This window comes from Tursiops truncatus, chromosome 2 (genome assembly GCF_011762595.2).
Source record: "Tursiops truncatus isolate mTurTru1 chromosome 2, mTurTru1.mat.Y, whole genome shotgun sequence".
NCBI classification, from domain to species: Eukaryota; Metazoa; Chordata; class Mammalia; order Artiodactyla; family Delphinidae; genus Tursiops; species Tursiops truncatus.
This window is the reverse complement of record NC_047035.1, coordinates 164,328,825-164,341,497: the sequence shown is the minus strand read 5'-3', so window position 1 is coordinate 164,341,497 and position 12,673 is coordinate 164,328,825. Positions and strand designations below refer to the sequence as shown.

General features: G+C 42.1%; 1 long non-coding RNA gene across 3 annotated transcripts in view; it reads right to left on the bottom strand.

The window, feature by feature from the left end:
- LOC141278110 (uncharacterized) overlaps nt 1-10,921 on the bottom strand; it is a 91,223-nt gene extending 80,302 nt beyond the window's left edge. For all 3 annotated transcript variants that reach the window (XR_012330421.1, XR_012330422.1, XR_012330423.1), the window contains exon 1: nt 10,456-10,921. This is a non-coding gene — a long non-coding RNA (uncharacterized lncRNA). The remainder of the gene's footprint in view (nt 1-10,455) is intronic.
- Between the last annotated feature and the right edge of the window lie 1,752 nt (nt 10,922-12,673).

Sequence of the window (12,673 nt, the reverse complement as noted above, 5' to 3'; positions counted from 1 at the left end):
ACTCACATTTTGCCTTGACCGTCCGAGTCCAACGCAGGGGATCACAGTTCTGAGCAAAGGACAGTCAAGGAGGGGCCCAATTCTTCAAAACTCCTCAGAAGGTCTTTGAGGATTCTTGACCCCAGAGCTTCCAAAAGACCTAGATTACTTAGAAATACTTTGCTGGTGTGATGCAAGTTCAAATCTGAAGGTGTACAAGGAGAGATGTCTCCATGCACGCGTATAAGGTACAACCGAATCCTGGAGTGAAGAAGGGATGGCCTTCAGCAGGAGCCAGTGGTCCTAGCAGACCCCCTAGGCCTGTGGTTTTCTCCCACGCTAGCTCAAAAGTGTACTTTAAACACCTGCAAACACCTGAGCTGCACAGTAGCTACAACCTCCAAGATGGTCATTTTTTTAATAGATGCTAAAACAAGTAAATGAGTGGGTACTGCTTCCATTCAATCAGTCATTCCATCCTGCAAGGTCTGGAAGTGGCAGTGTGGGGAAGGAAAAGGAGGATGCCTAGACTATAGGTGAGCAAATGAGCATGGCATTGTTCCAGTAAAACTTTAGTTACAAAAACAAATAGCAGCCCAGATTGGACCCTTGGGAAACAGTTGGCTGATCCCCGATGTAGATCCTCCTGGGGATGTCACTGACGTAGTTTAGCCACTGGCTGAAAATCCTACAGGTAATTGCCTAAAATCACATCTTTGCGAATTTTACCCACCCAGTGTTGTTTTGGTATGTTTTACATTAAAGAATATGTTCTTAGAGTCCGTCCATTTATTTAGTAAGGTTTAAAGGGATGAAAAGGCAAAGGATGGCAGATTTAATATTTCTGGATGGGAGAGGAGGGTATCTTTCCCAGTACGAAGCCTTCAAAAACAACTGGGAAGACCTGGAGAAAAAGAATCGGAGAGGATAGATGGCTGAATTAGGGATAAAAAGAAGGGAAATGGAAACATGAAGAGAAATAATACAAAGGTGAGAGAAAATGGAGTGAAGCTAGAATTCCTTACTTGGCTTTTTTCAGTCCCAGGACCAGACAGAATGTTTATTCCTCTACTGCCACCTTCAGTTCTTTTAAGATCCTGGCTCTCATTTGCAATTTCCACTATGGGGCTAAACCACCCAGGATGCAACTCCTATAGGTGCTTTTTCCATTTTTTATTTTAGCTACAACTTGTTGAAATCCACAGGGGTTCATAAATGGCAGAATCTGAGTAAATGATTTTTGAATGGAGGGAATTGGACAAGATCAAGGATTGCAGATAAATATGGCCCAAGATTAATGTTGGTATGGAATGGAGAACATGAAGCAGAGTTGAGGGTCCAGGGACAGAGGAACCTTGGAGACAGAGCCTAATTCTGTAAGTTAGAGAAGCGAGTTTGCATGCATTTGGGCAATTCCATAGATTATTAATTATGACTGGGATCTGGAGGTGTGAATTGCAAGCAAAATTATGGAAGGAAAAATAGCTCTGGGTATATCTGGGATAAAAAATCAGGGCTTAACTATCTCCTCTACACTTTATCATATCTGGTCAGGGAATCAGTGGTAATAAGATCACGGGGATATGATCTTTTTACAAATTAACCAAATCTACTCTATCATTGCGTTATGGCTATCTGTTTAAGAGTCCGTCTACATTGTAAGTAACTTGGGGCAGAAACAAGTCTTTTTCATCATTGTAAACCCAGCATTCCCTATAGCAACTGTCCAAAAGTTAGCAGTCAATGAATTCATGTTGAATTAAATTGTTTCCTTTCAACGATAAAATTCAGAATTTTGAAAATTTCTTGTGGGAAGTTATCAATTCATCAGAATGGAGATGGAGAATGCTTTGTCCCTGGAACCTCTAAGAATTTGCCATCTGTTTCCATGCCTCCATCCTAAAGCTACCCTTCTTCATTTCAATTCATTGTTTGCATAGAGTCCAAAGCAAATGGTCATATCTTTGCTCTAATAACTGCAGTTGTAAGGGTCATTTAGTTTCACAGTGACCCCAGGCTTAGACTCAGGCTGCAGCCACTCTAAGTCTCTCCCAGAGATGTGCAGCCTGAGAAGAGAAAGACTGAACAGGAAATGTCCATTGTCACCCTCTCAGGGCATCTCCTGGCAAGTCAGTCAACCCTGGTCCAGCAGTGGATGATGGAGCATGCACTGTCTAGGAGTCCATGATGATATAAAACAGCCAAGCTACTTAGAAGGTGATATGCATTTGCTTCTGAAAATAACTTCACATAATAGTAGAGGTTCAGCTACCAAGATAATCGAAACAAAACTAGGATAATCAAACGGGGCATCGTACCTCAAGAATTAGCCATACCTGCTGTGTTCTTAACCAAAGGGCACTTGAGTTTTGCTTTTCTCTTATGGTGGAGGACACTTCACTTGGTAAACGTGCATGCAACTCTCTTCTTACTCAGGTCAGAGGTCACTTCCTTTGGGAATCCCTTCCTGACCCTCTCCCCCACGCTCCCACTATTGGATCTGTGCCCCTCCTCTATTCACATTACTCTCATCATATCATATTGAAATGGTTTATGGAACCCTCTGCCTCCAGTGAATTCCTTTAGGTCAGGAACCATTTCTTAATTGCCTCTGTCACTTCAACCCAAGCGTCTAGTAGAGTCTCATTAAGTGTTTTTAAATGAATCATTCATTCATTCATGGTTTATGGAGTCAAAGAAATCACAAATTGAATTCTAGGGATCATGGCAGCTTCTCAGCCTTGCTAAGCAACTCAGTCATGGGAGAAGCAAAATAATCCCACAGAATTTTCCATCACACTTGACTGTTGGGGTCCCATGGACATCTCAGGGACTGGAGGGAAGACGTCAGAGATGCCCCAACAAGGCAGTAATGGATATCTGCCGTTCTGTCTTCACTCAGAGGGTGTCCTTTGTGATTTCTGAGCCACCTCACAATAGTTTTGGGCCATGGGAAGAGCCAAGTGGAGATTGCTTGCGCTTCAGCTCGCTTCAAGGTCCAAGTGACCTTGAAACAGACTTCCTGTTGATCTTTATACCTAGAGGTCCCTTAACCACTTAAAGGCATAGGAACTTTCTATTAAGATTTGAATTATCTTTCAGTTCTGATTAGTTCTTCTCAAAAGAACACTTTGCTTCAGAATCCACTGCAGTGTCCTTTCAGGAGAGGTGTAGCTAGATGAAGGGCAATACCCACACCGTACTCTTGCTTTAATCTCTCAGCCAAATTAATAGATGTAAATTGGTGTCCATATGCATTCTCCGGCCAAGTAAACCATACTTGCAGAACTGGAAAAGTTCATTTTCTAGAAAACTGATACAAATAACTGGATTCTGTTTCTAAGGGAGCATATATGTATAACTGTAGATATATCTACAGTCTTCCCTTGGGTCATAATTATCTGCAAAAAAGAGATCAGATCAGATTCAGACTGTGAGCCTTTTGAGCTCCATTAAGATGCACGTCCACTTAATAAGAACAATGGGCTACTCAGATTCCCCATTTGTAAAGTCAGGTATTGGGGGTGGGACCAGGTGACCCCCCAGAGTCCTTCCAGTTCTAAGGAAACTCTAAGTAAATAGGTATGCCCTCAAGATCAAGAAACATCTCATTCCATCACCGGACGTATTAAAGGTCACCTTGAGGCAGGAGATAGACGGGCTGCAGGCTAGACATTTACAACTGGCCTCCTGTTCACACTACCTGGACTGAGAAGAAGATGGGCTCCAGGCCGGACATTCATTACCAGCCCCCTGTTTACATTTTCTGAGGCAAGAGACAAACGGGCTCCAGGACTACATATTTATGAACGGACTCCTCTCTATATTTCGATATCTGCACTTCGATATAAGAAACAGCAACAGGAATAGGGTAGATAACCGGACACTGGACATTTTTATGGCAGGAACAGAGAGGGGCTAAACCCTATTAAAAGGTCAAGAGGTCATACATTTCCCATCCTTGGGGCAAGGGAAACATTGCATATGTGCAGAAATGCTCCTTGGGGGTCAAAAGGAGGGGGCACCACCCCATAATATGTGATGCTAAGGCCATCCCATAGGCTGAAATCCATCTTGGAAAAAAGTTGTGTACACAGGTTGGGGAGGGTCTTAGGGCAGGGCAGGTGCAGAAAAAGAAACCAGATAAGTGGCCAAAGGTAAACAAAGACCTGGAAGAACTGCCCTATATGAATGATTTAACCACCTCTTTACTGAGCGTCCTCATTAGGGAGGATGCCCACACCCTTCCTCTCCAGGTGAGCATCTCTGCCTTGCTTCTGTCTTAACTAAACAGCTTCTCTGTGTGCTCTCCCCCTTGCTGTTGAGCTGTGTCTCTAATAATAAACTTTGTACCTGTTTTTACAGTTTTTGCCTCTGTGAGAAATGCATTTTTCACTGGGGGCAAGAGCCAGGGGGTGTGGTGGCCTGGATTCCCGGTTTTCAACCAGGCTCCCCAGGTTCAATTCCTGGGCAGGGAATTAAGATCTCCCTTCACGCCACCACTCACTGCTGCCTCTCCGAGATCAACCTGACCCAACATGGTCTTATTTCTAACTTGCAGTCACTTCATTTGCAGACCACTCACAGTCAAAATGCAGATTGTTTCAATTACCCACATGCTTTAAGAAGACCACTGATGAGAAAGGAAGAGATTAGCCTGAAACATCCTTTAGGTTCGAGTGCATAATCCCAATTCCTAGGATATTTTACTACCGCAACTGTCTATGCTAGGTAGCTTCAGTTCTAGGCAGGCAAAGGCACACTATCAACTTTTAAAGTAAACACATATATATTATGCTCTGTGATTGGCTCTATTACTGTTAAAATCATTTCCTTTCGGGACTTCCCTGGTGCCGCGGTGGTTCAGAGTCTTCCTGCCAGTGCAGGGACACGGGTTCGAGGCCTGGTCCGGGAAGATCCCACATGCCGCAGAGCAACTAAGCCCGTGCGCCACAACTACTGAGCCTGCGCTCTAGAGCCCGCAAGCCACAACTACTGAGCCCATGTGCCACAACTATTGAAGCCCGCCTGCCACAACTACTGAAGCCCGTGCGTCTAGAGCCCGTGCTCTGCAATAAGATAAACCACCGTGATGAGAAGCCCGCAGACTTCAACAAAGAGTAGCCCCCGCTCCCCACAACTAGAGAAAGCCTGCGGGCAGCAATGAAGACCCAATGCAGCCAAAAATAAACAAATAAATTAATTAATTTTAAAAAAATCGTTTCCTTTCTAACCCAAGACTCATAGCTAAATAGCCTAAGCTTTGAGAGTTAAGCAGAAAGACTTCCCTTTCTGGCAGTTTTGGAGTTGGGAAAAACTAAAAATGCTACTTCTATAAAACTAAAGATAATAAGGCAAGAGAAATACACAGTGGCCAAAAATGACTGAGAAACTTCAACTAGAAAGATAAGAATAAGCTGGTAATATTAGACAGCTCTACAGGGTTTTACATGTTTTTGCAGCCAAATGGTTAGGTTCTCAATCCTAAGTAATGATAAGACCTTGAGCCTTTTTGAGGAAAGGGAGATTGAACTGAGGCTTCTGAGTCAAGAGAGATTCCAGAAGGTTTTACCCCCCTGCAAAAAGTAAACGGTAACGACAACAAAATGCCATCCAAAAAAGGAAGACTATTTGTCTTGGCCTAGACTTCGGATGGAAAAAACAATTCTCTCTCTAAAATGTATAATCATGAGCCTGTTCCATTGTCTGGAGATGTCTGAGCCCCAAAGCTAACCACCACAGCAACAAAAAGTCCTGCCAACCTGGAAACCTCCTTAGCAGAGGAAGTTAAAAACTGCTCTGGAGATTGTACAAGATTCCCACCACTTAAGATGAGCTCACAATCCAAAATTTACAAATAAACAAGTCAACCATACTGAAAATCAAACTACTCAACACATGGTGGAAGAACTTCAAATAACGAAATTTTCAGAGACAAGAAGCAAGTATACATATAATAGACATATATGTATTAATAAGTATAATAAAGACAAAAAATTGAACACATGAAAGAATAAGACACTGCAAAAAATATAAGGTAGATTTGAAAAAGAATAAAGTACAAGTTATATAAATGAAAGAGTCTCTGAAATTAAAACTTAATGGAAATGTTAAACACCATATTAGACATAGCTGCAGAAAAAAATTAATAAGACGGAACTTAAACCTGAGGAAATTACCAGAAGACAAGACAGAGAATGAAGGATGTGAAAAATATGAAATAGAAGTTAAAAAACATGGTAGATAGAATTAGAAGGTCCAACATAGTTATGAATTCCAGAAAAAGAAAATAAAAAGAATGCAGCAAAGACAATATTCAAAGAGATAATGTCTTAAGTTTTCCCAGATACTGATAATAACCTGATCCCTTAATTTCAGGAAGCTAAACAAACCCATATGGGATTAATAAAAATTCCCAGCATAGAAAATTCCATTCAATAACTTATGCTAGACTAACTGGTTATTTATATGAAAAAATCAAATAAAATTAGATCCCTATCCCACACGATTTACAAAATTCAATTGCAGATAAATTAGAAGTTAAATAGGAGGGGAAAACACTTTAAAACACTTAGGGAAAAAATCTGGAAACTAACTATGATCCAAGGGCATGTAAAACATTATTAAACAGAATTTTTTTTAAAATAATTAACAAATGATTTGTTAATTAAAAGATATTTAAAAATCAGAAGCCACAGACTGAGAGAAAAAATATTAGTGACCAAATATTATAAAGAACTCCTATAGATCACTAGAAGATAAACAACCTCAAAAATGAGAAAAAATATACAATAATATAATCCTCAGAACAGGAAACCAGAATGGCAAATAAGCATATAAAAAGATGCTTGACTTTAGTAGCAGTCAGGGAAATTACTATTAAAACAATAAAGTATATTATTTACACTCATCAGATTGGTAAAAATGAAAATTTCTGACCGTAAGAGTTAGTAAGAATGTGAAACAACAGGAACACTGTTCAGGGAAACTGTCATTTGGCACAGACTTTAGAGAACGATTTGGCCAGAGCTGGTCTTGGTAAAGATGTGTGTACCCTAGGACCCAGCAATTCCACTCCCACGTGTGTATCCCTAAACAGATTCTTGCATAAGAGATGGAGAAAAGTTAAAGAATGTTTAATACACTATTTTTTTAACATCTTTATTGGGGTATAATTGCTTTACAATGGTGTGCTAGTTTCTGCTTTATAACAAAGTGAATCAGTTATACATATACATATGTTCCCATATCTCTTCCCTCTTGCGTCTCCCTCCCTCCCACCCTCCCTATCCCACCCCTCCAGGCGGTCACAAAGCACCGAGCTGATCTTCCTGTGCTATGCGGCTGCTTCCCACTAGCTATCTACCTTACGTTTGGTAGTGTATATATGTCCATGCCTCTCTCTCGCTTTGTCACAGCTACCCTTCCCCCTCTCCATATCCTCAAGTCTGTTCTCTAGTAGGTCTGTGTCTTTATTCCTGTCTTACCCCTAGGTTCTTCATGACATTTTTTTTTCCTTAAATTCCATATATATGTGTTAGCATACGGTATTTGTCTTTCTCTTTCTGACTTACTTCACTCTGTATGACAGACTCTAGGTCTATCCACCTCATTACAAATAGCTCAATTTTGTTTCTTTTATGGCTGAGTAATATTCCATTGTATATATGGGCCACATCTTCTTTATCCATTCATCCGATGATGGACACTTAGGTTGTTTCCATCTCTGGGCTATTGTAAATAGAGCTGCAATGAACATTTTGGTACATAACTCTTTTTGAATTATGGTTTTCTCAGGGTATATGCCCAGTAGTGGGATTGCTGGGTCATATGGTAGTTCTATGTGTAGTTTTTTAAGGAACCTCCATACTGTTCTCCATAGTGGCTGTACCAATTCACATTCCCACCAGCACTGCAAGAGCGTTCCCTTTTCTCCACACCCTCTCCAGCATTTATTGTTTCGAGATTTTTTGATGATGGCCATTCTGACTGGTGTGAGATGATATCTCATTGTAGTTTTGATTTGAATTTCTCTAATGATTAATAATGGTGAGCATTCTTTCATGTGTTTGTTGGCAGTCTGTATATCTTCTTTGGAGAACTGTCTATTTAGGTCTTCTGCCCATTTTTGGATTGGGTTCTTTGTTTTTTTGTTATTGAGCTGTATGAGCTGCTTGTAAATTTTGGAAATTAATCCTTTGTCAGTTGCATCATTTGCAAATATTTTCTCCCATTCTGAGGGTTGTCTTTTGGTCTTGTTTATGGTTTCCTTTGCTGTGCAAAAGCTTTGAAGTTTCATTAGATCCCATTTGTTTATTTTTGTTTTTATTTCCATTTCTCTAGGAGGTGGGTCAAAAAGGATCTTGCTGTGATTTATGTCATAGAGTGTTCTGCCTATGTTTTCCTCTAAGAGTTTGATAGTATCTGGCCTTACATTTAGGTCTTTAATCCATTTTGAGCTTATTTTTGTGTATGGTGTTAGGGAGTGATCTAATCTCATACTTTTACATGTAGCTGTCCAGTTTTCCCAGCACGACTTATTGAAGAGGCTGTCCTTTCTCCACTGTACATTCTTGAGTCCTTTATCAAAGATAAGGTGACCATATGTGCGTGGGTATATCTCTGGGCTTTCTATCCTGTTCCATTGATCTATATTTCTGTTTTTGTGCCAGTACCATACTGTCTTGATTACTGTAGCTTTGTAGTATAGTCTGAAATCAGGAAGCCTGGTTCCTCCAGCCCCGTTTTTCGTTCTCAAGATTGCTTTGGCTATTCGGGGTATTTTGTGTTTCCATACAAATTGTGAAATTTTTTGTTCTAGTTCTGTGGAAAATGCCAGTGGTAGTTTGATAGGAATTGCATTGAATCTGTAGATTGCTTTGGGTAGTAGAGTCATTTTCACAATGTTGATTCTTCCAATCCAACAACATGGTGTATCTCTCCATCTGTTTGTATCATCTTTAATTTCTTTCATCAGTGTCTTATAATTTTCTGCATACAGGTTTTTTGTCTCATTAGCTAGGTTTATTCCTAGATATTTTATTCTTTTTGTTGCAATGGTAAATGGGAGTGTTTTCTTGATTTCACTTTCAGATTTTTCATCATTAGTGTACAGGAATGCCACAAATTTCTGTGCATTAATTTTGTATCCTACAACTTTACCAGATTCATTGATTAGCTCTAGTAGTTTTCTGGTAGCATCTTGAGGATTCTCTATGTATAGTATCATGTCATCTGCAAACAGTGACAGCTTTACTTCTTCTTTTCCGATTTGGATTCCTTTTATTTCCTTCTCTTCTCTGATTGCTGTGGCTAAAACTTCCAAAACTATGTTGAATAAGAGTGGTGAGAGTGGGCAACCTTGTCTTGTTCCTGATCTTAGTGGAAGCGCTTTCAGTTTTTCACCATTGAGGACAATGTTGGCTGTGGCTTTGTCATATCTGGCCTTTATTATGTTGAGGAAAGTCCCCTCTATGCCTACTTTCTGCAGGGTTTTTATCATAAATCGGTGTCGAATTTTGTCAAAAGCTTTCTCTGCATCTAATGAGATGATCATATGGTTTTTTCATATGAGCTCAGCTTTGGATTTGGCCCCGCCTCTGCGTGTAGGTCGCTGGAGGGCGTCTGTTTTTCGCTCAGACAGGACGGGGCTAAAGGAGCTGCTGATTCGGGGGCTCTGGCTCACTCAGGCCGGGGGGAGGGAGGGGTACGGAGTGCCGGGCGAGCCTGCGGCGGCAGAGGCCACCATGACGTTGCACCAGCCTGAGGCACGCCGTGCGTTCTCCCGGCGAAGTTGTCCCTGGATCCCGGGACCCTGGCAGTGGCGGGCTGCACAGGCTCCCCGGAAGAGGGGTGTGGAGAGTGACCTGTGCTCGCACACAGGCTTCTTGGTGGCGGCAGCAGCAGCCTTAGTGTCTCATGCCCCATCTCTGGGGTCCGCGCTTTTAGCCGTGGCTCACGCCCGTCTCTGGAGCTCCTTTAAGCAGCGCTCTTAATCCCCTCTTCTCGCGCACCAGGAAACAAAGAGGGAAGAAAAATTCTCTTGCTTCTTCGGCAGCTCCATACCTTTTCCCGGACTCCCTCCCGGCCAGCCGTGGCGCACTAACCCCCTGCAGGCTGTGTTCACGCCGCCAACCCCAGCCCTCTCCCTGCGCTCCGACCGAAGCCCAAGCCTCAGCTCCCAGCCCCGCCCACCCCAGCGGGTGAGCAGACAAGCCTCTCGGGCTGCCGGTCGGCACCGATCCTCTGTGCGGGAATCTCCCCGCTTTGCCCTCCGCACCCCTGTTGCTGCGCTCTCCTCCGCGGCGCCGTAGCTCCCCCCCTCCGCCACCCGCAGTCTCCGCCCGTGAAGGGGCTTCCTAGTGTGTGGAAACCTTTCCTCCTTCACAGCTCCCTCCCACTGGTGCAGGTCCCGTCCCTAGCCTTTTGTCTCTGTTTTTTCTTTTGCCCTACCCAAGTACGTGGGGGGTTTCTTGCCTTTTGGGAAGTCTGAGGTCTTCTGCCAGCGTTCAGTGGTGTTCTGTAGGAGTTCTTCCACGTGTAGATGTATTTCTGGTGTATCTGTGGGGAGGAAGGTGATGTCCGCGTCTCACTCTTCCGCCATCTTCCCCTCGTTCCAATACACTCTTTATTGACACTGAGAAAAGTCTGAAACAGCTGATCAATGGGAGAACAGTTAAAAAAATTTTTTTGTCTATTCACCTAATAAAATGCCATATATGAGTAAAAGTGAACAAAATAGAGCTACATCCATCAACATGGTTAAATCTCAAAAATATAGTGTTAAACACTGTACACCTGAAACTAACAATATTGTAAATCAACAATACTTCAATTTTAAAAATAAATAAAAAATAAAAGATCATGTATAAAAAAAGATATATATATATTGTTAAACAAACTTAATTAAAAGGGTTTTATGAAGGATACACACAGTACAATACAATCTATTTAAAAATTAAAGACATGCCCAAAATACCATAATATTTAAGGCTACATATGTATAGTAAAAGTAGAAAAACTGGGGAGGGTGGGGAAGAACGATAGGGTTTTGTGGGGCTTCAGCTGTGTTTGTGATCTTAAACTAGGTGATCAGTATGTTGAGTGTGCATTATACTATCATCTGTTCTTCTTATAGGTCTACAGCCATCTCGTAATTTTAAGAAATAACGAAAAAGAGATGCAAACTCCCGCACTCTGAGATGAAACAGTGAAACAATTTCTGTTTCATGCTGAGGAGCAGCAACTGCAGAGATTTTCCAAATATCTGCTGCCCCCATGTGTGCCTACCCTCCCCGACTATCAAATTCTATACCCACATGGTCCCTGCATTACAGTCAATGAATATACGTTGACACATCATCATCACCCAAAGTCCATAGTTTACGTTACAGTTCACTCTTGGTGTTGTGCATTTTATGGGTTTCAACAAATGTATTATGACATGTATCCACCTATATTATAGTATCATCCAGAATAGTCTCACTGCCTTAACTTCTATTAATTCTTTTTTTTTAATTTTTTTTTTGTGTGTGTGGCTGTGTTGCGTCTTCTTTGCTACATGTGGGCTTTCTCTAGTTGTGGCAAGCAGGGGCTACTCTTTGTTGCAGTGTGTGGGTTTCTTATTGCAGTGGCTTCTCTTGTTACGGAGCATGGGCTCTAGGTGCATTGGCTTCAGTAGTTGTGGCACATGGGCTTAGGTGCTCCACAGCATGTGGGATCTTCCTGGACCAGGGATCAAACCCGTGTCCCTTGCATTGGCAGGCAGATTCTTAACCACTGTACCACCAGGGAAGTCCCTTTATTAATTCTTAAGTTAGAAAACTTTACCAATCAAATTTAATTAAAAGAAGAGACACCTAGGGCTTCCCTGGTGGCGCAGTGGTTGAGAGTCCGCCTGCCGATGCAGGGGACACGGGTTCATGCCCCGGTCCGGGAAGATCCCACATGCCGCAGAGCGGCTGGGCCCGTGAGCCATGGCCGCTGAGCCTGCGCGTCCGGAGCCTGTGCTCCGCAACGGGAGAGGCCACAACAGTGAGAGGCCCGCGTACCGCAAAAAAAAAAAAGAAGAGACACCTGGATAATAATAAAAATAAATGCTTAGGCCACTACCAAATGAAACAGAGGTGGTTAAACAATATAAAATCAAAATGTCTTCGTTGGCTTAACTAATATCAAATTATTCTTTGTAGGTAATATATAGTTATGTAGGTGGTTTACAAGGCCTTATCTAAAGTTCAGCTGCTAGCAAGTTGCTTATAGCAGAGCAATGACCTCAGACTATTTAGAATGAAAAAAAAAAAGGAAGTACCACAGGTGAAAATTAAGAGCACAAATCAGAGAGTTTCATGCATTTTAAGGGCATGGCCTCCCCAAAACATTCACATAATGCCTCCAGTCTATGAGGATTTCACGGATCAACAGAAATTTCTTTGAAATAACACTTTCCTTGTTCAGCCCACACTTGACAATACATACCCACTCAGTGTCTTTCCTTATCATTACAAATAGAGGCATCGAATATGCTTTTGACCATTCTAGTCACTGTTCCCTGATTCTTGAACCTGGGATGTTTCTCCGCTTCCCAGATCCCTGGCTCTTTCTATGCTTCTATGTGGTCATTCCCTCACCTGGGATGACCAGCTCACCAGCTATGCAAACCCTCCCCACACCTGAAGGCCAATTTCCATTGTCA